Source organism: Poecilia reticulata, chromosome 5, assembly GCF_904066995.2.
Source record: "Poecilia reticulata chromosome 5, P_reticulata-male-v2, whole genome shotgun sequence".
Lineage (NCBI taxonomy): Eukaryota > Metazoa > Chordata > Actinopteri > Cyprinodontiformes > Poeciliidae > Poecilia > Poecilia reticulata.
In genome coordinates, this window is record NC_088834.1 from 132,501 (window position 1) to 155,600 (window position 23,100).

General features: G+C 48.2%; 2 long non-coding RNA genes across 3 annotated transcripts in view; one reads left to right on the forward strand and one right to left on the reverse strand.

Annotated features, from left to right (window-relative positions):
- Positions 1–7,865, reverse strand: part of LOC145551591 (uncharacterized) — a 21,533-nt gene extending 13,668 nt beyond the window's left edge. Inside the window, exons 1-3 of one of the 2 annotated variants that reach the window (XR_014087457.1) lie at positions 7,741–7,865; positions 2,710–2,771; positions 489–578 (exon numbers count right to left, since the gene is read on the reverse strand). This is a non-coding gene — a long non-coding RNA (uncharacterized LOC145551591). Of the gene's footprint in view, positions 1–488; positions 579–2,709; positions 2,772–7,740 lie in introns of those variants that run through there. The other variant, XR_014087458.1, reaches the window with a different exon arrangement.
- Positions 7,621–21,615, forward strand: LOC108166293 (uncharacterized). The gene is made up of 4 exons (XR_014087456.1): positions 7,621–7,919; positions 12,076–12,213; positions 12,902–13,533; positions 17,956–21,615. It is a non-coding gene; the product is annotated as an uncharacterized LOC108166293 (long non-coding RNA).
- The last annotated feature ends 1,485 nt before the right edge of the window (positions 21,616–23,100 follow it).

A 23,100-nucleotide genomic window follows, 5' to 3' on the forward strand; every position in this document is an offset into this window, starting at 1 on the left:
CATTAAATGCTATGGAGGCAAACAGTGGTCTGTAGCTAAGCTAACTATGCTAAATGATTGATAATCTCAGTCGACTCACCTCTTGGAGAAAAACTGTTACAAATTCACAGTCTTGTCTTTTTCTCTTATATCTTCTTTTTAAACGTGACTTTCTAGGCAGCATAGTAACCGCCATGTCTCTTGTCTTGTACCGACTGCGGCTGAAAACATCACCGCCCAGCAGGAACGAACCATTTAACGCAGATCCAGGGGGTTCAGTGTAAATATGGATGTGTGTGTTTTGGTCTGGAGGGTAACATTTAATTTTTCTGCTAAAAACCATTTTAAAAACACAACAACAGTAACTGACAGGGCCGACTTTTATTCTGTAAAAAATAAATATATATTTTTGTGGGGGCCCCCTGTGGTCAAGGGCCCTTAAATTGTCATCACTTCCCCCGATGTCGCGCCGCAGCTCAAACCTGATGCATTAAGAACCTGAAGCAGTTTGTCAGTTTTTCTCAGGTCGACTCTTCGGTTCTGCATCGCAGAAGAACCTGGACTGGACTCTCAGGAAACCCAGTCTGAGCTGCTGCAGCCTGTTAGCAACACAGAGCTATGTTAGCATGGCTCAGCTAGCAGCACAGAGCTATGTTAGCATGGCTCAGCTAGCAGCACAGAGCTATGTTAGCATGGCTCAGCTAGCAGCACAGAGCTATGTTAGCATGGCTCAGCTAGCAGCACAGAGCTATGTTAGCATGACTCAGCTAGCAGCACAGAGCTATGTTAGCATGGCTCAGCTAGCAGCACAGAGCTATGTTAGCATGGCTCAGCTAGCAGCACAGAGCTGTGTTAGCATGGCTCAGCTAGCAGCACAGAGCTATGTTAGCATGGCTAAGCTAGCAGCACAGAGCTGTTAGCATGGCTCAGCTAGCAGCACAGAGCTATGTTAGCATGGCTCAGCTAGCAGCACAGAGCTGTGTTAGCATGGCTCAGCTAGCAGCACAGAGCTATGTTAGCATGGCTCAGCTAGCAGCACAGAGCTATGTTAGCATGGCTCAGCTAGCAGCACAGAGCTCGGCCCACATGTTGAGGCCGGTGGTCGCAGGTTCGATTCCCGGCCTGGTGACATTTGCCACGTCTCCCCTTCTCTCATGATCCTCTTTCCTGTCAAACCAACAGAACCTTCAATGTTCTGTCCAAAAGTTTCTTCAGGGACAAACTGAGGTGATAAAATCTGAATGTTGAAGTTTTGGTTCTGGTTCTGATAGAACCGGGTCTACTGGACCAAACAGGTAAATTCACTTTTGGGGTTTTCACATCAATAAATGGATTTTTTTCTCATAATTAATCAACTTGTTGACACTTGAAGATGTTTTTGAGTCTTAATTCATTAAAAATGGAAAATTTGGGAACTAAAATACATTATTATTCACATGAATGTCATTTTGAGCTGCGTGTTCCTGCCGACAGGCAGCAACTGATCCCAGGCTTCATCACAGGAACCGCAGCAGCGTCAGCAGCGAAACCCAAACTAACCGGTCGGCCATGTTTCAGCGCGGTGGGCTTTCAGGGTCAAAGGTCATTCACACACGAAGGCAGCAGCCTGGAGACAACAGACGTTCCTCAGCTTCATGATCACTAAACCGACCGACGGTTGGAGATTTTTCACATCTATCCGGTCCTGGAAAGTCCTTGGGCAGCGAGGAAGTGAAGTAACGGACCCATCAGAACCAGAACCAGAACCAGAACTAGCTTAGCTGCTAAGACAACAAAAACATGGCCGCCATCGTTATGGGAACAAATCAGAGCAGAAAGACTCTGAATGGAGGCTGCAGTGCACACACACACACACACACAAACACACACACACACACACACACACACACCCCAACACACACACACACACACACACCCCACACACACACACACACACACACACACACACACACACACACACACACACACCCCACACACACACACACACACACACACACACACACACACACACACACACACACACACACACACACACACACACACAGACACACACACACACACACCCCCTGAAAGCGTTTTGTTGCTAACTCGGTTTCTGGCTCCGGGACGTTCGCCCGCTTGGCGTCGGTCTGAAACCTGGAATGGTTCCTAATTTTACCCGTCGTGTTTTTACATCCTGGTTCTTCTACAGAATCAGTTTCATCTGTTTTCTGTCACCTTTTGGGTTGGAAATCAGAACATTTTGCTGTTTTCATGGACAGTTTGGTCTCAAATGAAATAACTCGGATGCTTGTGACTCGTAAACTTTGCTGATCTGCATAATTTTTTTATTTTCCCTACAATCCTGGTCAGAGGTTTTCAAAGCAGTTTAACTTTGTTCTTTGCTCCTGCATCCTGCAATATTTCTAAGTTCATGTTACGTTACCACATTGTTTGGTTTGTCACAAGATGCAAAGTAATAAAGTGCTTTAAAAAATGTAACAAAAATGAGGATTTCCTGGTAGCAGAATCAGTCGATTCAGTCAGAAAAAGCAAAATATTCAAACCTGAATGACATGAAACAAACAGAAATCATTTAAACTTAAACAGAAACTCAAGCACAGCAAGTATTAAAATTAAAATCTCCAAAAATACTGAATTTGTACATTTCCTCCTATAATTGAGCTTTGATCAGCTGTTAAACTAAATACTGTCATCATTTTTCTTTCTGCATGAATCTGAGCGTCTCACCAGAGGATCAGCTGCTAGCCGCGCCGCTAATCTGCTAACTGGAGTTCCTCTGACGGCGTCCCCTGAAAAATCAACGTGAAGAAAAAACACACCGACGTCAGAAATCTTCCACTGCAGATGTTTTCTAGTAACGTTAGAAAAACAGCCTGACTGGCATTTTTCCAAAGTAAGAACCTTCAGAGATGAAACCCGGCCGAGTGAGAACTGACTTTACCGAAGAGCTACCAAAACCCTAACACTGCTAACATGGCTAACAGCGCCAGCACTGCTAACATGGCTAACAGCGCCAGCACTGCTAACATGGCTAACAGCGCCAGCACTGCTAACACGGCTAACAGCTGCAGCACTGCTATCATGGCTAACAGCGCCAGCACTGCTAACACGGCTAACAGCTGCAGCACTGCTAACACGGCTAACAGCTCCGGTACTGCTAACACGGCTAACAGCTCCGGTACTGCTAACATGGCTAACAGCACCGGTACTGCTAACACGGCTAACAGCACCAGCACTGCTAACATGGCTAACAGCACTGCTAACATGGCTAACAGCTCCAGCACTGCTAACATGGCTAACAGCTCCAGCACTGCTAACATGGCTAACAGCTCCAGCACTGCTAACATGGCTAACAGCTCCAGCACTGCTAACATGGCTAACAGCTCTGGTACTGCTAACATGGCTAACAGCACCGGCACTGCTAACACGGCTAACAGCACCAGAACTGCTAACATGGCTAACAGCACTGCTAACATGGCTAACAGCTCCAGCACTGCTAACATGGCTAACAGCTCCAGCACTGCTAACATGGCTAACAGCACTGCTAACATGGCTAACAGCTCCAGCACTGCTAACATGGCTAACAGCTCCAGCACTGCTAACATGGCTAACAGCTCCAGCACTGCTAACATGGCTGACAGCTCCAGCACTGCTAACATGGCTAACAGCTCCGGTACTGCTAACATGGCTAACAGCACCGGCACTGCTAACACGGCTAACAGCACCAGAACTGCTAACATGGCTAACAGCACTGCTAACATGGCTAACAGCTCCAGCACTGCTAACATGGCTAACAGCTCCAGCACTGCTAACATGGCTAACAGCACTGCTAACATGGCTAACAGCTCCGGTACTGCTAACATGGCTAACAGCTCCAGCACTGCTAACATGGCTAACAGCACTGCTAACATGGCTAACAGCTCCAGCACTGCTAACATGGCTAACAGCTCCAGCACTGCTAACATGGCTAACAGCACTGCTAACATGGCTAACAGCTCCAGCACTGCTAACATGGCTAACAGCTGCAGCACTGCTAACATGGCTAACAGCTGCAGCACTGCTAACATGGCTAACAGCGCCAGCACTGCTAACATGGCTAACAGCGCCAGCACTGCTAACATGGCTAACAGCTCCAGCACTGCTAACATGGCTAACAGCTCCAGCACTGCTAACATGGCTAACAGCACTGCTAACATGGCTAACAGCTCCAGCACTGCTAACATGGCTAACAGCTCCAGCACTGCTAACATGGCTAACAGCGCCAGCACTGCTAACATGGCTAACAGCTCCAGCACTGCTAACATGGCTAACAGCTCCAGCACTGCTAACATGGCTAACAGCTCCAGCACTGCTAACATGGCTAACAGCGCCAGCACTGCTAACATGGCTAACAGCTCCAGCACTGCTAACATGGCTAACAGCGCCAGCACTGCTAACATGGCTAACAGCTCCAGCACTGCTAACATGGCTAACAGCGCCAGCACTGCTAACATGGCTAACAGCTCCAGCACTGCTAACATGGCTAACAGCGCCAGCACTGCTAACATGGCTAACAGCTCCAGCACTGCTAACATGGCTAACAGCTCCAGCACTGCTAACATGGCTAACAGCTCCGGTACTGCTAACATGGCTAACAGCACCGGCACTGCTAACACGGCTAACAGCACCAGAACTGCTAACATGGCTAACAGCACTGCTAACATGGCTAACAGCTCCAGCACTGCTAACATGGCTAACAGCTCCAGCACTGCTAACATGGCTAACAGCACTGCTAACATGGCTAACAGCTCCAGCACTGCTAACATGGCTAACAGCTCCAGCACTGCTAACATGGCTAACAGCACTGCTAACATGGCTAACAGCTCCAGCACTGCTAACATGGCTAACAGCTGCAGCACTGCTAACATGGCTAACAGCTGCAGCACTGCTAACATGGCTAACAGCGCCAGCACTGCTAACATGGCTAACAGCGCCAGCACTGCTAACATGGCTAACAGCTCCAGCACTGCTAACATGGCTAACAGCTCCAGCACTGCTAACATGGCTAACAGCACTGCTAACATGGCTAACAGCTCCAGCACTGCTAACATGGCTAACAGCTCCAGCACTGCTAACATGGCTAACAGCGCCAGCACTGCTAACATGGCTAACAGCTCCAGCACTGCTAACATGGCTAACAGCTCCAGCACTGCTAACATGGCTAACAGCACTGCTAACATGGCTAACAGCTCCAGCACTGCTAACATGGCTAACAGCGCCAGCACTGCTAACACGGCTAACAGCTGCAGCACTGCTATCATGGCTAACAGCGCCAGCACTGCTAACACGGCTAACAGCTGCAGCACTGCTAACACGGCTAACAGCTCCGGTACTGCTAACACGGCTAACAGCTCCGGTACTGCTAACATGGCTAACAGCACCGGTACTGCTAACACGGCTAACAGCACCAGCACTGCTAACATGGCTAACAGCACTGCTAACATGGCTAACAGCTCCAGCACTGCTAACATGGCTAACAGCTCCAGCACTGCTAACATGGCTAACAGCTCCAGCACTGCTAACATGGCTAACAGCTCCAGCACTGCTAACATGGCTAACAGCTCTGGTACTGCTAACATGGCTAACAGCACCGGCACTGCTAACACGGCTAACAGCACCAGAACTGCTAACATGGCTAACAGCACTGCTAACATGGCTAACAGCTCCAGCACTGCTAACATGGCTAACAGCTCCAGCACTGCTAACATGGCTAACAGCACTGCTAACATGGCTAACAGCACTGCTAACATGGCTAACAGCTCCAGCACTGCTAACATGGCTAACAGCTCCAGCACTGCTAACATGGCTAACAGCTCCAGCACTGCTAACATGGCTGACAGCTCCAGCACTGCTAACATGGCTAACAGCTCCGGTACTGCTAACATGGCTAACAGCACCGGCACTGCTAACACGGCTAACAGCACCAGAACTGCTAACATGGCTAACAGCACTGCTAACATGGCTAACAGCTCCAGCACTGCTAACATGGCTAACAGCTCCAGCACTGCTAACATGGCTAACAGCACTGCTAACATGGCTAACAGCTCCGGTACTGCTAACATGGCTAACAGCTCCAGCACTGCTAACATGGCTAACAGCACTGCTAACATGGCTAACAGCTCCAGCACTGCTAACATGGCTAACAGCTCCAGCACTGCTAACATGGCTAACAGCACTGCTAACATGGCTAACAGCTCCAGCACTGCTAACATGGCTAACAGCTGCAGCACTGCTAACATGGCTAACAGCTGCAGCACTGCTAACATGGCTAACAGCGCCAGCACTGCTAACATGGCTAACAGCGCCAGCACTGCTAACATGGCTAACAGCTCCAGCACTGCTAACATGGCTAACAGCTCCAGCACTGCTAACATGGCTAACAGCACTGCTAACATGGCTAACAGCTCCAGCACTGCTAACATGGCTAACAGCTCCAGCACTGCTAACATGGCTAACAGCGCCAGCACTGCTAACATGGCTAACAGCTCCAGCACTGCTAACATGGCTAACAGCTCCAGCACTGCTAACATGGCTAACAGCTCCAGCACTGCTAACATGGCTAACAGCGCCAGCACTGCTAACATGGCTAACAGCTCCAGCACTGCTAACATGGCTAACAGCGCCAGCACTGCTAACATGGCTAACAGCTCCAGCACTGCTAACATGGCTAACAGCGCCAGCACTGCTAACATGGCTAACAGCTCCAGCACTGCTAACATGGCTAACAGCGCCAGCACTGCTAACATGGCTAACAGCTCCAGCACTGCTAACATGGCTAACAGCTCCAGCACTGCTAACATGGCTAACAGCTCCAGCACTGCTAACATGGCTGACAGCTCCAGCACTGCTAACATGGCTAACAGCTCCGGTACTGCTAACATGGCTAACAGCACCGGCACTGCTAACACGGCTAACAGCACCAGAACTGCTAACATGGCTAACAGCACTGCTAACATGGCTAACAGCTCCAGCACTGCTAACATGGCTAACAGCTCCAGCACTGCTAACATGGCTAACAGCACTGCTAACATGGCTAACAGCTCCAGCACTGCTAACATGGCTAACAGCTCCAGCACTGCTAACATGGCTAACAGCACTGCTAACATGGCTAACAGCTCCAGCACTGCTAACATGGCTAACAGCTGCAGCACTGCTAACATGGCTAACAGCTGCAGCACTGCTAACATGGCTAACAGCGCCAGCACTGCTAACATGGCTAACAGCGCCAGCACTGCTAACATGGCTAACAGCTCCAGCACTGCTAACATGGCTAACAGCTCCAGCACTGCTAACATGGCTAACAGCACTGCTAACATGGCTAACAGCTCCAGCACTGCTAACATGGCTAACAGCGCCAGCACTGCTAACATGGCTAACAGCTCCAGCACTGCTAACATGGCTAACAGCTCCAGCACTGCTAACATGGCTAACAGCGCCAGCACTGCTAACATGGCTAACAGCTCCAGCACTGCTAACATGGCTAACAGCGCCAGCACTGCTAACATGGCTAACAGCGCCAGCACTGCTAACATGGCTAACAGCGCCAGCACTGCTAACATGGCTAACAGCGCCAGCACTGCTAACATGGCTAACAGCGCCATCACTTAGAGCTGAAATAATTGCTATTGAAATGATGACATAATTCAGTAAGAATATTCTTTATTAATCCCAGAAGGAAATTTCCGTCTGATCGGAGTAAACAGGACAATTCAAACCCACCTGGAACAAAAACGCGCAAATTGTGAGTTTTGCATAATTGATCCCCTCTAAGAAAACCTGCCTGTTTTCCAGGACCTGGAAAATCCCTGGGAAGTTTCCCCAGCAACTGCAAAGCAACAGCAACCGTTGCAGAGATTTCTCAACCCCGCATCTGTCGCCGCCGCAGGAACTTTCCTCAGGTTGGATTCAAATGTGTGACGCAGCTGCGCGGTGTTTGGTTTTATTAGCCTGTGAGCCGGAGGCGGCGGGCGGCGGGCGGCTGCAGGACGATGCCGCCGGTTTAGCGGCTCCAACTGGAACAGAAACTGTTGTGTTTATTATTTTTTCCTCCTGCTGAAATGAAACTTTAACTCTCTGGTGATTTTTCTTTAAAAACAAAAAGAAACTTGATCCAAACACCAAATATCTGTTTCTGTTGTTAATATTTTATTTAAAGTTACTTTTCATCAGTTTAGTTCAAGTCAATAATTCTTTAATATTAAAAAGCAGTTTTTCATGTAAACATCCGGGTCTCACCGAGTTCAGGGGAAATGACATCATAAATATTATAGAAATCATTTTTTCTAACGTAGAAAGTTCTCCTGGTTCAGATCTCTGACCGCCAGGCCGGTTCTGGTTCTGGTTGCTGGTTGTCGGTTGCTGGTTGCCTGTTGCTGGTTGCCTGTTGCTGATTGCCAGTTGCCTGTTGCTGGTTGCCAGTTGCTGATTGCCAGTTGCCTGTTGCTGGTTGTCGGTTGCTGATTGCCAGTTGCTGGTTGCCTGTTGCAGGTTGTCTGTTGCCGATTGCCAGTTGCTGGTTGCCAGTTGCAGGTTGTCTGTTGCTGGTTGCCAGTGGCAACAGGCCTGTTGCCAGTTGCCTGTTGCTGGTTGTCGGTTGCTGGTTGCCAGTTGCTCGTGGCCATTTGCTGGTTGCCAGTTGAAACTGGCAACAGGCCTGTTGTCAGTTGCTGGTTGTTGGTTGCCAGTTGCTCGTTGCCTGTTGCTGGTTGTCGGTTGCTGGTTGCCTGTTGCAGGTTGTCTGTTGCTGGTTGCCGGTTGCTGATTGCCAGTTGCTGGTTGCCTGTTGCAGGTTGTCTGTTGCCGATTACCAGTTGCTGGTTGCCAGTTGCAGGTTGTCTGTTGCTGGTTGCCAGTTGCAACCGGCAACAGGCCTGTTGCCAGTTGCCTGTTGCTGGTTGTCGGTTGCCAGTTGCTGGTTGCCAGTTGCGACTGGCAACAGGCCTGTTGCCAGTTGCCTGTTGCTGGTTGTCTGTTGCTGGTTGCCAGTTGCAACTGGCAACAGGCCTGTTGCCAGTTGCCTGTTGCTGGTTGCCAGTTGCTGATTGCCAGTTGCCTGTTGCTGGTTGCCAGTTGCTGATTGCCAGTTGCCTGTTGCTGGTTGTCGGTTGCTGATTGCCAGTTGCTGGTTGCCTGTTGCAGGTTGTCTGTTGCCGATTGCCAGTTGCTGGTTGCCAGTTGCAGGTTGTCTGTTGCTGGTTGCCAGTGGCAACAGGCCTGTTGCCAGTTGCCTGTTGCTGGTTGTCGGTTGCTGGTTGCCAGTTGCTCGTGGCCATTTGCTGGTTGCCAGTTGAAACTGGCAACAGGCCTGTTGTCAGTTGCTGGTTGTTGGTTGCCAGTTGCTCGTTGCCTGTTGCTGGTTGTCGGTTGCTGGTTGCCTGTTGCAGGTTGTCTGTTGCTGGTTGCCGGTTGCTGATTGCCAGTTGCTGGTTGCCTGTTGCAGGTTGTCTGTTGCCGATTGCCAGTTGCTGGTTGCCAGTTGCAGGTTGTCTGTTGCTGGTTGCCAGTTGCAACCGGCAACAGGCCTGTTGCCAGTTGCCTGTTGCTGGTTGTCGGTTGCCAGTTGCTGGTTGCCAGTTGCTGGTTGCCAGTTGCAACTGGCAACAGGCCTGTTGCCAGTTGCCTGTTGCTGGTTGTCTGTTGCTGGTTGCCAGTTGCAACTGGCAACAGGCCTGTTGCCAGTTGCCTGTTGCTGGTTGTCGGTTGCTGGTTGCCAGTTGCTCGTTGCCAGTTGCTGGTTGCCAGTTGCAACTGGCAAAAGGCCTGTTGCGAGTTGCCTGTTGCTGGTTGTCGGTTGCCTGTTGCTGGTTGTCGGTTGCTGGTTGCCAGTTGCTCATTGCCAGTTGCTGGTTGTCGGTTGCCGGCTGCTGGTTGTCGGTTGCTGGTTGTCTGTTGCTGGTTGCCAGTTGCAACTGGCAACAGGCCTGTTGCGAGTTGCTGGTTGTCGGTTGCCAGTTGCTAATTGCCAGTTGCTGGTTGTCGGTTGCTGAATGTCGGTTGCCGGCTGTCGGCTGCCGGTTGTCTGTTGCTGGTTGCCAGTTGCAACTGGCAACAGGCCTGTTGCCAGTTGCTGGTTGTCGGTTGCTGGTTGCCAGTTGCTCATTGCCAGTTGTCGGTTGCTGGTTGCCAGTTGCTGGTTGTCGGTTGCTGGTTGCCAGTTGCTCATTGCCAGTTGTCGGTTGCTGGTTGCCGGTTGCTGGTTGTCGGTTGGTTGCCAGTTGCTCGTTGCCAGTTGCTGGATGTCGGTTGCTGGCTGTCGGTTGCTGGTTGTCTGTTGCTGGTTGCCAGTTGAAACTGGCAACAGGCCTGTTGCCAGTTGCTGGTTGCCAGTTGCTCGTTGCCTGTTGCTGGTTGTCGGTTGCTGGTTGCCAGTTGCTGGTTGCCAGTTGCTCGTTGCCTGTTGCTGGTTGTCGGTTGCTGGTTGCCAGTTGCTGGTTGCCAGTTGCTGGTTGTCGGTTGCTGATTGCCAGTTGCTGATTGCCAGTTGCTGGTTGCCAGTTGCAGGTTGTCTGTTGCTGGTTGCCAGTTGCTGGTTGCTAGTTGCAGGTTGTCTGTTGCTGGTTGCCAGTTGCTGGTTATCGGTTGCCAGTTGCTGATTGCCAGTTGCCTGTTGCTGGTTGTCGGTTGCTGATTGCCAGTTGCTGATTGCCAGTTGCTGGTTGCCCGTTGCAGGTTGTCTGTTGCTGGTTGCCAGTTGCTGGTTATCGGTTGCCAGTTGCTGATTGCCAGTTGCTGGTTGCCAGTTGCTGGTTGTCTGTTGCTGGTTGTCGGTTGCTGGTTGCCAGTTGCAGGTTGTCTGTTGCTGGTTGCCAGTTGCCTGTTGCCAGTTGCAGGTTGCCAGTTGCCGGTTGCCAGTTGCTGATTGCCAGTTGCTGGTTGCCAGTTGCAGGTTGTCTGTTGCTGGTTGCCAGTTGCTGGTTATCGGTTGCCAGTTGCAGGTTGTCTGTTGCTGGTTGCCAGTTGCTGGTTATCGGTTGCCAGTTGCTGATTGCCAGTTGCTGGTTGCCAGTTGCTGGTTGTCTGTTGCTGGTTGTCGGTTGCTGGTTGCCAGTTGCAGGTTGTCTGTTGCTGGTTGCCAGTTGCCTGTTGCCAGTTGCAGGTTGCCAGTTGCCGGTTGCCAGTTGCTGATTGCCAGTTGCTGGTTGCCAGTTGCAGGTTGTCTGTTGCTGGTTGCCAGTTGCTGGTTATCGGTTGCCAGTTGCTGGTTGCCAGTTGCTGTTTGCCAGTTGCTGGTTGCCAGTTGCAGGTTGTCTGTTGCTGGTTGCCAGTTGCTGGTTATCGGTTGCCAGTTGCTGGTTGCCAGTTGCTGGTTGCCAGTTGCTGGTTATCGGTTGCCAGTTGCTGGTTGCCAGTTGCTGGTTGCCAGTTGCTGGTTGTCGGTTGCCAGTTGCTGGTTGCCAGTTGCTGGTTGCCAGTTGCTGGTTGCCAGTTGCTGGTTATCGGTTGCCAGTTGCTGGTTGCCAGTTGCTGGTTGCCAGTTGCTGGTTATCGGTTGCCAGTTGCTGGTTGCCAGTTGCTGTTTGCCAGTTGCTGGTTGCCAGTTGCTGGTTATCGGTTGCCAGTTGCCGGTTGCCAGTTGCTGGTTATCGGTTGCCGGTTGCCAGTTGCTGATGGGATTTTATTTCCTCTGAATTCAGTATTTCTGCCAAAGTGGTGGAAACGTCTGCAGCCAGGAAATGTTGCCGTCTCGGTTGCCGTGTTAGTTGCGTTGCCCTGGTTCTGCCACACATTTGGGTTTCGGGAGTGAAAACTTTCCTCTTGTTGCTCGGAAACGAGAAAACGAGAGTCGCTACACTGCAAAACCACAAACTCTCACTATGTTGACTCATAGCGGCATCAATGGCAGAGGAGCCAGTTTTTAATCGATATCGATTATTGATCTGAAAGACTCTTGGCAGGATTTAGGGTTTTATTTTATTCAAACATTTCTGCTGTTTCGGACAGAATGTTAAAACAACCAAAGAGGTTTTGGTGACAACATTGTTGCTAAATGATAAATGATGTAATAAATGGCAACATTTGATTATTATTGAATATTAATTATCGGTTTTATTGCAGCTGCAGACAGAAAACAGGCTCTGATCTCGGACAGAAAACCCAGAACCACCATGAAAGTGTTGCTGTTGGCATCCAGGGGAAACTCCAGGAAACTCCAGGAAACCCCAGGAAACTCCAGGAAACCCCAGGAAACCCCCGGTGAGGACATGCAGACAGGCTGTGGGCGTTTAGCAGAATCTGAGCCACGTTTCGTTTTTCTGAGCCGCAAACGGCTGAAAATGTGACGAATGGCAGCTAAAAAAAGATCCAGAAGCAGAAACAGCCTGAATGGCTCTGAAGGGGTTAAAATCATCACCACAGTAATAATAATAACAATAATAATAATAATAATAATAATAATAATAATAATAATAATAATAACAATAATAATAATAATAATAATAACAATAATAATAATAATAATAATAACAATAACAATAATAATAATAATAATAATAATAATAATAATAATAATAATAATAATAATAATAATAATAATAATAATAATAATCTGTCAGAGCCACGGAGTCGGTTGGTTCATTATTTAAACTATTTATCAAATGAACTAATTGCTCCGGTTTTTATTATTCTTTTTTAAGTATAATTTAATTTATAACCCTGAAAATGAATCTTCAAGACGTTGACCACGTTAAAGTGTGAACACACAGTGATGCATGGTGGTGGCAGCATCATACTGTGTGGATGGATGTAAACATACATCCTGAGCTACAGCAGAAGGTTTAGATTGTTAGAATGGCCTAGTCAAAGTGTGCAGAGATTGGAACGCTGATGTTCATGGAGGCTCTCACTCCGTTCTGACTGAATTTTTCATTTTCCTAAAATACAGAACCTGATGGTCCGGTTGACCCGGTTCTACTGGACCCAGAACATCTGCTCCACCTCCAGCTGCTCTGAGTCAAACCAACCTGTTCCCCTCCTGGCCTGTGGGGGCGCTGCACCAAGAACCACTGAAGGAAACGACACAAAAACCTCTGAAGACACTGAGAGCAACTTCCTTCTTCACCAGATGGAAACAAGATGGAGGATTTCAGCGGTTGGAGGATTTCTCTTTAGGCTAAAGACCAGGAGCCATTTCTGCTGCTAGCGCTAGGCTAGCACGTTAGCTTTGGTTGGATTTACCCAGAATGCCCTGCTCTGTAGTCCACTTCCTGCTTTTGACATGTTCATTAATCCGCCTGTTTCTGTTGTTTCCTATTACTGGAGCAGAAAGTCACCAGTTGGTTCTGAGTGGAAAATGAAATGAAGTCATGAAATGAGGCAGAAAGCAGGAGGGGAACCACCTGAACCTTCAGTTTCTCAGAAACGTCTCAGACCTCAGAGTTTCCTCAGGTCTGTGAAAGTCGTCCAGGCATAAATGATGAAACGCTCAGGATGCAGAGAGCAGCTGATAGACGCTCTGAGCTGAAAACGGCCTGCAGGTGTTGAGGTTTGAGTCTGGGGTGTTTCCAGGAGGAAACGGTGAGTCAGCAGAAAAACACTTTCCAACAGAAGCAGATCTAAAACAGAGAAACCAGAACAACGTTGATTTGTTCAGATGTTAAACCTCCATCAGTTTAAACTCAAAGAGCTTCAGACAGAAAAACCTGATCGAAGCTCCGAGCTGCAGCTTCTCTGGTCAGATTTAACTATTCAGCTGTTATTGTTTTATCTTCGTTTCCTGGTTTCATCTCTGCTGCTGTTTCTGATTCACTAAATTATTATTTTAAATAATATTTAAAACACCTGCTTTAATCTGGAATAAACTATAATCCACTTTATTTATAAAACACTTTAAAACAACATAATAATAAAAATAAAACAAAACATACAATTAAAACTAGATCCTGCTGTAAAATACATGAGTTTTAAGACGAGCTTTAAAAGTGGGCAGTGAAGGAGCGTCTCTGACCTCTGAGCTCTGACTGAGAAGCCCTGACCCCTCTGAGCTCTGACTGAGAAGCCCTGACCCCTCTGACCTCTGACTGAGAAGCCCTGACCCCTCTGAGCTCTGACTGAGAAGCCCTGACCCCTCTGACCTCTGACTGAGAAGCCCTGACCCCTCTGACCTCTGACTGAGAAGCCCTGACCCTCTGACCTCTGACTGAGAAGCCCTGACCCTCTGACCTCTGACAGAGAAGCCCTGACCCCTCTGGACACCCTGGTTCCTCCAGGAGCAGCTGGACCTGAGAGACCCATAAGGTACGTAGGGGTGGCGAAGCTCAGAGGTCAGCTGGGGTCAGATTATGTAGTGATTTAAAAACAAACATAAGAATTTTAAAATTAATCCTAAAATATACAGGCAGCCAGTGAAGGGGTCACAGGTCAGGGGTCACAGGTCAGGGGTCACAGGTCAGGGGTCACAGGTCAGGGGTCACAGGTCAGGGGTCACATGCCCCCAGGCCATCTTATCGTATTTTACTTACCCGGTGAGGCAGGAGGGCGAACCTGTAGTGGGTCTCAGCCCGGACAGAGGCAGGTGGGGAGACAGGCGGGACACCTGTCCAACGGGACACCTGTCCAACGGGACAAACTTAATCTGTACCAGATTAAGTTTGGCTGAAGGGCCCCATCAGGCTGTGGGGCCCATCAGGCTGCGGGGCCCCACAGCCTGATGGGGCCCTGCAGCCTGATGGGCCCCACAGCCTGATGGGGCCCTCAGCCTGATGGGGCCCTCAGCCTTCTTCTGTAGATTAAAAAGTTTAATTGAAACAGGAAGTTTGTTTCTGACAGGAAGTGACAATAAATCGATTTAATTCTGAAATTAATGACTTTAATTATATTTATTTTACTTCTTAACGATTGGAGCAGAAACATTTTTTAAGCAGCGCAGCAGTAAAATCCTCCCAGTCAGAGTTGGCCAGATTAAGAGATTATTTTAATCTGAATAACCGCCAGGCAGACCTGATCAGACTGAAATCTGATGATCGCAGTTAAAGTTCGTGTTTTGTGTAGGCCGTCAATTTTAACCTGTTCTGCAAAGCAAGGCTAGAAAATATTTTGATGAATTAATCAGAAGACGGGCCCCTCATCCTGCTGAGGCAGGAGTTTGACTTTGGTTTCAAGTGCTAACGGCTAGCAGCTAACGGCTAGCAGCTAACGGCTAGCAGCTAACGGCTAGCAGCTAACGGCTAGCAGCTAACAGCTAGCAGCTAACGGCTAGCAGCTAACGGCTAGCAGCTAACGGCTAGCAGCTAACGGCTAGCAGCTAACGTCTAGCAGCTAACGGCTAGCAGCTAACAGCATGAATAGAGGAAATAAGGGATTGAAGGGACAGGATGCATGTGTTTGTACAAATGATTTATGTACAAGAAAAAGACATAAAAGGTTAGAAAAGTGCTGAGCAGCTCGATAAACGTTTGTTTGTCCTCCTGAGAAGGAAAAGCTCCTCATTGGTCGTTTCAAACTTGCTAATTCAGGTCAGGAAATGCCGTCCAATAGGGAGGCTGAGAGAAAGTTTCTCGTTTGCTGTGAGGTTTAATGATCCCAACCAGAAACAGAGCAGATGAGGATCCAACCAGATGGATTATTGGTTCCATCCAGGCTGCATGAAGCTGCTGGACCCATGAAATGCTCCTGAGCTCCAGGTTTCATGAGGCGCCTGCAGCAGCAGCAGCGAAGCTTTCAGTCATTCATGGTTTGCAGAATGAGGCTGCAGTCTGGCTCAGGACTCAGAGAGTAAAATGACTTTAGTTTCAGTCACCAGATGAATCTCACGTCTCCTTTTGACTTTCAGAAATGTCAAAAGACTAAAAGCGGCGCCGCCTCGCTGCTCTTCCTGCCCAGCACTTCTTCATTCGAACCGCTGAAGCATCAAGTCAGATGTTGCAGGGGATTTCTCATGACTCCACGCACTGCATTGGTTTTTCCAGTCGAGGCGACACAAAGACAGGGACCCCCCCTCATCTGCATGACCCCCACGAGCTGCTGCTGCAGAGAAACCAGCTGCTGCAGCCGGAGCTGCTGCAGCCGGAGCTGCTGCAGCCGCATCTGCTCACCTGGGGCCTCATGTCTAAGGCACAAAACCTCTGCAGCGCCGTGTTTCACACACAAACCGGCAAAAACAAAAATGAACTTTGTGTCAAAGTTTGGAGTGAAAATGTGAAGCAAACACAACAATAAAACACAAAACTCACATAAATCCACAGAAACATGATCCAGTTATTTAGACCTGATGATGTCATGATTTTAATATTTTATTGTTTAAACTGTGAAACTGAACCACATTTATCCTCAGATAATAACCTAACACACACACTCACACACACACTCACACACACTCACACACACACACACACACACACTCACACACACTCACACACACACACACACACACACTCACACACACACTCACACACACACACACACACACACCCACACACACTCACACACACTCACACACACACACACACACACACACTCACACACACACTCACACACACACACACTCACACACACACTCACACACACTCACACACACACACACTCACACACACACTCACACACACTCACACACACACACACACACACACACACTCACACACACACTCACACACACACACACACACACACACACACACACACACACACTCACACACACACTCACACACACACACACACACACACACACACACACACACACACACACACACACACACTCACACACACACACACACACTCACACACACACACACACACACACACACACACACACACACACTCACACACACACACACACTCACACACTCACACACACACTCACACACACACACACTCACACACACACACACACTCACACACACACACACACACACACACACACACACACACTCACACACACACACACACACACTCACACACACACACACACACACACTCACACACACACACACACTCACACACACACACACTCACACACACACACACACACACACTCACACACTCACACACACACTCACACGGCTTCACTCTTTACTTTTTATTTAAAATGTATTATTTTTATTGTCAGGTCACCTGATGTGCCCTGAGGGTTTAAATAAACTGTAACATTAGACCCGAGCAGCGCAGCGCTGCTGTGTATCATTATGCTTCCACCAAATAAATTGGCTTTTTGGGGCTCAATCATATTCAAAGTCTCACCAAACGTGGCCGACGCGTGAAACGTTTGTATTTTAAGGCAAGAATCAGAAAAGAAACGGCTCAACGGCGCCACCTAGCAACTTTCAACAGACCCTTACTTCATCGTAGAGACGGCCGTCTCTCCAGCCAACGTTCCAGGTGAGAGGCGGGGTCGCCTGGACGGGTCACCTGGACGGGTCACCTGGACGGGTCACCTGGACGGGTCACCTGGACGGGTCACCTGGACGGGTCACCTGGACAGGTCAGCTGGACGGGTCACCTGGACGGGTCAGCTGGCTGTCGCAGGGTTGTAACCAACTTTTCAGCTAAATATTAATATTCATGGGTGCTGTGGAGGCGCAGCGGTTCAGCACAACCCTCAGTCCTCAACGCAGCTGTCGCAGGTTCGATTCCCGGCCTGTAGACCTTTGCCGCATGTCTTCCCTTCTCATTTCCGTCTTTCCTGTCAATTACCTATCAAATAAAGGCGTCTAGAGCCAATAAAACCTTTAAAATATATTAATATTCATAAAAAGTACCTGATCCACTGGCCACTGTTTAAAAGCAGAGATCCATCACTGATCAATACTTTCACTTCAGTTATTGATTGGAATAAAGAGCTTTTCTTGGTGTTCCAGGTTATTTGGATTAAAGGAGCAGTACACATTTTGCTCCTCCCACATTTACTTCACTTCCTGTCTTCTTTACCACTTCCTGTCTGATTAGCCTCCAGACAGGTTGGCCTTCCTGCGTCACATTTCTTCTATTTTTCTACTTTCATTTCAGTGTTTGATGAAACTCAGAGCTACAGAAACAACCGGAACCGGATGCTGACTCGCTCCGTCATGGCGCCCCGGTCCAGCGGGTCCAGCCTGGCCCGGGTCAGCTGCTCCTCCGCTCTGATGTAACGGCCGCATTATTAGCGTCGCAGGCCGTGACGCAGACAGGAAACGCACGCCGTCCGCCTCGGGGGACGCCGTCGGACCCGATGACCCTCCAGAACCGGCGGCTGAGTCATGCAGGAGGACAGAGGATGATGAGGATGAAGATGGATGGGAGCAGCTGCGGCTCACATTCTGACAGGCGGTTCGGACCCTCAGAGGGAATCTGCACTGTAAAAACTCAACTCGTTTCTGCAGCAACATTTAGCAGCTTGTTTCCAGTAAATACAAGGAATCATTGGCGCCAGATTAAGATCCGTTGTTTTCGCAGTTTAGTTTGAGAAACAAACTAAAGATTGAGAGTCGCTGCATGTTCTGTCTGGGTTCTCCGACTTCCTGTCTGGGTTCTCCGACTTCCTGTCTGGGTTCTCCGACTTCCTGTCTGTGTTCTCCTACTTCCTGTCTGGGTTCTCCGACTTCCTGTCTGGGTTCTCCGACTTCCTGCCTCCGTCCCAAAGCTGCTGGGTGTGTGTGTTTATGTGTGTGTCCTGACTGGCTACCTGTCCAGGACAGGTGACCCTGCGCCCTCATAGCCCCACAAGGTGATTTCATTAAATTGCCATGGAAACGGTTTTGACATCATGTGACCAACAGCTGGCGGTTTCTACGACAGGAAGTGGAAGGACGACGAAGGCCTGATGTTTAACGACTTCATGCACATAAAACTCATTCACATTAGATTTTAATTAACTGTATTTAATGCCACAAATAAGAAATTGTGTTTATTTGACATTAGCAGAATATCAAAGTTTTGTCCCAGAACAGAACCGCAGCGAGTGACGGACTCAAAGTTCCTGGTTCTGAGTGGATTCTGGCCGTTTCTCTGAAGGTTCTGCTGCAGATGAGATCAGGCCGAGTCGGGCTGAAGTCATGACGGATCCGTGTTTTATTGTGGCCCGCAGGCAGAATGTGGTTTGTTTTCCAAGTCTCTCATTATTTCCCCTCTTTGAGAAAACAAAGAAAATGCAAATCTTCTGTTTGCGCCTCAGCTTCTCTCATTTCGTCTCCGTTCTCCTCTCCTTCAGTTTCTCTCTCGTCTTTCCGTCTCTGGTCCCGTGTGATGTGGCGGATCAGAACGAGTGAGTCAGACTATCTGGGTCGCTCAGCCAAACAGTCGGCTCCTGTATGACGCCCACGCTCTCGTGTTTAAGTTGGCACGCTGCTCAGCGCTCCACCCTGATGTAACAATATCAGATATTTAACCCGGCTGCTGGAAAAGGTTTTCTTCTTTTGTGGAGAGCAGCAGCTGTGCGCCGCCGCAGGGAACCAAAGGAAAGTTAATCCACAGATAAAGTTTCTCTACAAACAGTTAGTCAGCAGGCGAACCTGGAGCAGACTGACCAAAACCCTTCTACACACATTTCACCGTTTACATGAACGTCTCCTGGCTGGACTCTAAGTTCACATATTAACATCTGAAATGGAAAACAGTTTATTTTAAATCTAACATTGTTTTATGTCTTCTCCCAGCCCCAAACACATTTGAAATAAAAGATTTCTGGAGAAAATCAATGTCTCTGCACCAGAAAGCTTTACTTTGTGGTGGCATCTTTCTGTGATCTAGACGAGAATCACTGCATTCATATTCCTGAAATCTCTTAATCTGTTTTGATGGTCCGGTCGACCCGGTTCTACTGGACCCAGAACATCTGCTCCACCTCCAGCTGCTGTGGCTCTGAGTCAGACCAACCTGTTCCCCTCCTGGCCTGTGGGGGCGCTGCACCAAGAACCACTGAAGGAAACGACACAAAAACCTCTGAAGACACTGAGAGCAACTTCCTTCTTCACCAGATGGAAACAAGATGGAGGATTTTAGCGGTTGGAGGATTTCTCTTTAGGCTAAAGACCAGGAGCCATTTCTGCTGCTAGCGCTAGGCTAGCATGTTAGCTTTGGTTGGATTTACCCAGAATGCCCTGCGCTGTAGTCCACTTCCTGCTTTTGGAGCGGTCTCTGGTCCGCCTGGCGTTCACATTCAAACCAACCAGAGTTCACTTTGACCAAACTCTGGAGGACCAGAGGTCAGAGGTCGATTAGCGTTCACACCTCACCAACTCAACCGGACTTTAACTAAACAGACTGACCCGAGTCGGGTTAACGCCGTCTGTTTTTTCCGGGCCGCTCACCTCTCCACATAAATGCGACCTGCAGTCTGACGGGCAAACGACCTGAAAGCGTCCCGACTGCCCAGTAGAGGGCGCAATAGCGTCAGCGTTCTCCGTGTTCTGACCGGTGCTGTTCAGACTGTCGTGAAAAGATCAGATACAGGTCGGATTGCGTCCAAAGAGGGAATCGGGTCACTTCAGGCTGCAGTGTGAAGGCAGCCTAAGTCTTGGGATGACTAATCAAGGACGTATTGCGACCCGTCACTGCAAAGCCCCAAAATGAGCTTCTGGTCGAGTCTCCCAAGTTTCAACATGTAGGAAAACAATCAGAATCACCAGAACTTGGACCTTTCACACAGATTTCAGTTGTGATCAATGCTCTTGTTTAACGTATTTAATCCAACTTCTATGAACTCGACCTGCTCAGTGAGATGAACATGGTTATTTTCTGAAAACAAGCTCCTTTATCTTTCTGAAAAGTTACCTTTAAGTTACTCAGAAGTTAGTTTTGTCTCATTTTAAGTTTAACAAGATATTTGCACTAGAAACTAAACAGAAATACTTGTTAAGATTTTGTGTTTTTGCAGTGCAGCTGAATGAATGAATGCAAATGAACAGACTGAAGGTTGTGGACAGTTCTTGGTAGCAAACCTTCATCCTCCGCCTGACCTTTCATTAAAAAATCCTAATGCGAGTTTTATCTGTAACCCGACTCTCGTCAGCCCACACCTTGACCTACACACCTGTAAGTTACACACCTGACGCACTCTTAAAGGTGCAGTAACTTTAAATAACAAACATGGAACAATCTGACTTCCAGCTTTTTCGTTGGCTCAAACTGATTTAATCTGAAGAAAACACCTGGATGAAATGAAATCGTGTCTCATGCACACGACCTGATTATCTGATTTAGGTGTGTTGGCTGGACTGTGGACATGCAGATATGCTGCAGCGGCACCAGACTCCTCTGAACACCCAATATCTTCCTGAGCAGATAAAGATTCATTTACAGAAGTCATTCCTCACACTTTGAACCCAGGAGAAAGTTTGCACATCTCCATTACCTGGGAGTGGAGGAGCGATAAGGAGTTCGGATGAGTTCGGAGGAGGGAGATGACTTGGTTTAATCAAAATATTCTGCTTCGTGTCGAGTTTAATCCAAGTGTGCTGCATGCAAGCGTTTGCCATACAGTCAAGGATTCCCTGCATTTTACTCGCTCTGGGGAGTCGATCCAAATCTAAAGGTTACAAAAGTCATTAAATAAAACATTCAAACTTTATTGTGATTTTTTGCTTAGTTTACTTGCGTAACAATAAACCAATTCTTAATGAAATCTGTTATTAAAAGTCCAAAAGATAAGAAAGGCTTTGAACTGTTGCCTTAATAAAAACAGACTAGTTCAATTTTTTTTGAGTCGTCAATTGTTTTCTATTTTGTTGGACAAATTTTTACCATTCTTGACTTGTGAACAAAATAATTTCATGAGCAAATGGCACCTGAGCCACACTTTAGCCACTCCTGGCCTAGTTCAAACATCCAGATTTTTATTCCAATGTTGGTCTCCCCTTCAGGAGAGATGATCAGGATGACTGATAATCTCAGGTCTTCCTGTTCAGAGTGATCCAGACGGTCTTAAATCGGGGATATTCAACATGTGCGGTTATCTTGGCCCGATATCGCAGTGCGTCATTATCCAATGACAAACTAGAACGCAGCCCGTTCACTGCAAAAACACACAATTGTATCAAGTATCTTTTTTGTCTAGTTTTTAATGCAAATATGTAAGTATGACAAATCTAAGTCATAGGCAACTTTTCAGCAAAATATGTGCGTATGTTTTCAGTAAATGATTCCTTAATATAAATGAAACGCATTTCAGATTATTTCACTTATAATGTTGAAAAATGTCGTTACAAGTGAAATAATCTGCCAGTGGACTTTATATATAATAACTTACAATAACTTACAAAGTTATTTGTAAGTTAGTTTTGTCTTATTTCAAGTGTATTAACATATCTGCACTAAAACCAAAAATACTTTGTAAAAATGTGTTTTTGCAGTGTTAAATGTGACGTGTAGCCAATCAGAAAGCCACGTAGAAACACAGAGGGAGACAAAATGGCGGCCATGACGCAGCAGAAAGTCAACCATCTGCTGCTCGATCCTTCCTGGTCGGCCATGTTGGTTTACTCTGAAGTCCCGTTTGGTCTCCAGAGGTTTTGTGAGATTTCCCCATTTCTGACATTTTGTTAAGTGAATTGGAGAGAGCAAACCCAGAGATAAAGTTTTTCATCATGTGTCAAGGGTGTCTCAGGTTGCCAGGGGAACCAGGCATTAGCATGCTAACTGAGATGGAGTTAACCGTTTCTCTTCTGCCTGGGAAGAACAGCAGCTTCCCTCTATGGAATGGGCCTCACCTGTCTCAGCTCGATGAGTCGCTGCTTCCTTTCCACCTTGTCATTGTGCTGACACACCTGTACGGCCAAGTGCGCAGCTCCAGGTGTGACCAGGCAGCAAGGACTGACTGGTGTTGGACAGCAAGGACTGACTGGTGTTGGACAGCAAGGACTGACTGGTGTTGGACAGCAAGGACTGACTGGTGTTGGACAGCAAGGACTGACTGGTGTTGGACAGCAAGGACTGACTGGTGTTGGACAGCGTGTCCATGCATGATGTCAAACTGGAGCTGCTTCAATGCTGCATCCGAGGTCAACTGAAGCGCTTCATCTAATGTCCTTCCTCCCAGCAGCTGCTACCTTCGCACAGCGTAATTCTTGCTACAAACCCGACCGCCTCGGTTTACGACCCAAAGCGACCCGCATGCGCAGAAGAAAAACGTAACCTTCCCCCAGCAGCGCTCCGTTTACGGTAGTAAAGATGGCCGCC